Below are 3,172 nucleotides of genomic sequence, written 5' to 3'. Positions count from 1 at the left end.
CTCCCCTCTCCCTCCCTCCTCCCCATATTCTTAGGCTGTTATTAGGTTATAGCTTTCATATAAATCTAGCATCTTTCTACACCTTTTCCTAAGTAGCCTCTTAAGCCCAAGCCAGATTTTGCTTATATGCTATGATAGCAACCTTAAGTTATATTTAATAATAAAAATACCCCCAAAACATTTGAATACAGTCTATTCCCTCTCCTATTCATTCCTTATGGAAAAAAAAAATTAAAAACCAATTCTTAAAAACTAAAACAAGACAGGGAAACCTGAAAAGATATTTAGATATGACTACATGTTAGAAGGAAATCAAGTCTTGTGAATTTTATTTTCTAGCTTTGATATCGGGTTGTCAGTTAGGATGGACTTGCCCAAGTGATGACCCCCTGAAAGACCAAATTTGACCTTTATTTTCATTAAGAACCCTGCCTGGAAGTTTAGGTCAAAGAGGCTACTTGGAGCAAAATTCAGTGGTGTCTCATCCCAAATATTCCCCAGGCGTTTCTTCCATCCTTCCAAGATCCTGAATTCAGGCATCCTCTGGAGTGTGCCAAATGCGGTATGTCAGTTGAGGTTCTAAGACTTGGAAGCCACAGAAATGCAGGGTGCCACTCTGAATTGGCCAGAGAATGATATTCACATCCCCATGGACAACCTGAAGAGAGTGCATGGAGCCGCTGCCACTAGTGGTGATAGAAAGCATGGTCTTCTTATTCCGGAAAGGTCCCTTGTCATACATGGCACCATATGTGTATGCAAACTCCATCAGCACTCACTTAAACTAGGCTTTCAGAACGGCAGGGACTCCAATCTACTGCAATGGGAAATGAAATATCACAAAATCTGCAGCTTCCAGATTCTTTTGTTTAGCCACAATGTCCAGGCTCAGATGGCCTTCTTTATAAGCTAGAACAGACTCTTTAGGATACTGAAAGTTCTCAGGGTTCTTCAGTTTACCTGTAAAGTCCTTTCTGGATATGATGAGATTGAAGTTCATGATGTAGAGGTCCACCCCAGCCACCTCCTACCTCTTCAAAGTCTGAAGGACATCCTCTCTAAGTGAGTCAGTTCCATCAGTGCTTTTCTGACAGCCACTGGCTCTGAGGCAGTCAGGGGCACTGATTGGTCTGGCTGGTGGTTTGGCAACTGTGGCTCCCATTTCCCCCTCCTCAGGTTCAATAGTTCACTAAAACTACTCACAGAACTCACCAAAACACTTTAAGCTTTACCAGAATACGAGCAAAGACACAACCCAGGAACACCCAATGGAAGAGATGTATATGGCAAGGAAAGGGAGAGGATGCACAGTCAACCAGGAGGTGGGGACCAAGATCAGGATCTGTGGGTAGAAGCTTTTACTGGGGACTCCTTGGGGGGAGTTCTAAGTGTTGGGTTTAAAGCAAGCAGGTGGGAGGTTCACGCTGTGACTAAGAGGAGGTTGCTGAAAAAAAAAAGGAGGTTGCTGGAACTGACTATGCAATGCAGTCCACATAGGGTGTGGGAGACAGTGGGTTGATTTTAGTATGTTGTATGTAGCTGTCTCATCAGGAGGTGGTCACTGGGAGGTGGTGGTGTAAGGCAGTTATCTGGATTGACCATACTGGGGAACTGGGAGGAGGTGGAGGACTTTGGTTGGGGTTTCTTTAACCATAGCTGTTTACAGTGCTTGGGTAAATTTCAACATTGTCAGCAGTTTGCTTTTCCATTCACAGAGTTGTTTTAGTCAGAGTATAATTTGTGTAAAATGAGAATGTCTGTGAGGGTCAGACTTAGAGAAAGACACCTTTGAGTTCTGCCTCTTGGAGAAAATGTACAAATTTAAGAGTTTAATTGTTTCTATGTTGTAATGAAAAATGTGTTTGGTGATTGTTCCCAGTTCCTGGTGCAGAGATTCTAAAACCGTTGGAATTTCCTGATTGATAGGAAGAATGTCTTTTGTTGTTCATAACAAGTCCCCCTTCAGACCATACCTAAGTTTAGGCTAATGAACTGGATTTGCTATTCTTTTTTTTTTTTTTGAGACAGAGCCTCAAGCTATCCCCCTGGGTAGAGTGCCGTGGCATCTCAGCTCACAGCAACCTCAAACTCCTGGGCTCAAGGGAGTCTCCTGCCTCAGCCTCCCTAGTAGCTGGAACCACAGGCGCCCACCACAATGCCCAGCTATTTTTTGGTTGCAGCCGTCATTGTTTGGCGGGCCCAGGCTGGATTCGAACCCACCACCTTGGGTGTATGTGGCTGGTGCCTTAGTCACTTGAGCCACAGGCGCTGAGCCGGATTTGCTATTCTTTTTCATCCATCCAAAGCATCAAGATGTTCTAGAGAAGCAGGCCAGTGCAAAAAAAAAAAAACCCTTCCCATTACAATTTAGATGATATCCCCTTTGTATATATGACAAGCTAAATTCACACTCTTTGCCTCATAAGTGATTAGTTAGCCAAACGATTTTATCCTCACTCATCAGTCAAAACAAAATATCTATGAACCAAACTTTGTTTAAGTTTCTCTTTCCAGACCTCTGAACTTTAACTTACCCTTAGCCTGAGCCAGACTGAACACAGGGTAGAACAGTCTCTGACCTGGCATCTGATATTGCCATCTTCCACCACCCCCTCCCTTCTACTTTATTACTAATCTTGCTTGCTCTTCCCAATGAGGAAAAAAGCCTTTTTCTGCCTAACCTTTGAGATGCTTGCAAATATACCTGGTGCTTTCCCCCACTGCAATACTCTTTTTGAATAAAGTCACTTCTTACCTAAATCCAGATATATTTCATTAGAACAATTAGAACCTCAGGAAGGACATCTACCTCTGTATCTTCAGTTTTCCAGAGGTCTTAGCTTCTCTCAAAGTAAAGGACCCCTCCCAAGGTCAGCATGGGCAGCCATGACACCTGCAGGGGAGGTTCCCCAGGCAGAAGGAACTTGGCCTTTAATGACTTCCCTTTGCAGGTTCAAGATTGGCCTGAGCCTGGTCAATGGCCTCAGGCCTATTCTCTCCAGCCAAGGCTACTCATTTATTTTATTTTATTTTATTTCTCCAAGGCAAGCATAGAACAAAATTTACTGAGAAAGAGAAAGGTAGGTTTACAGAGCAAGATACATTTTGACATAGTGGACAGGCCTCCACTACCAGGGCAAGTATGCAAAGAGGCTCTTACTTTTTTTTTTTT

General features: G+C 43.3%; 1 pseudogene; it reads right to left on the bottom strand.

The window, feature by feature from the left end:
• Positions 1-281: 281 nt before the first annotated feature.
• LOC105887805 lies at positions 282-1,413 on the bottom strand (annotated as a pseudogene).
• Between the last annotated feature and the right edge of the window lie 1,759 nt (positions 1,414-3,172).

This window comes from Otolemur garnettii, unplaced genomic scaffold (genome assembly GCF_000181295.1).
Source record: "Otolemur garnettii isolate 467f Iridium unplaced genomic scaffold, OtoGar3 scaffold00127, whole genome shotgun sequence".
NCBI lineage: Eukaryota > Metazoa > Chordata > Mammalia > Primates > Galagidae > Otolemur > Otolemur garnettii.
This window is presented reverse-complemented; position numbering and strand designations above follow the sequence as displayed.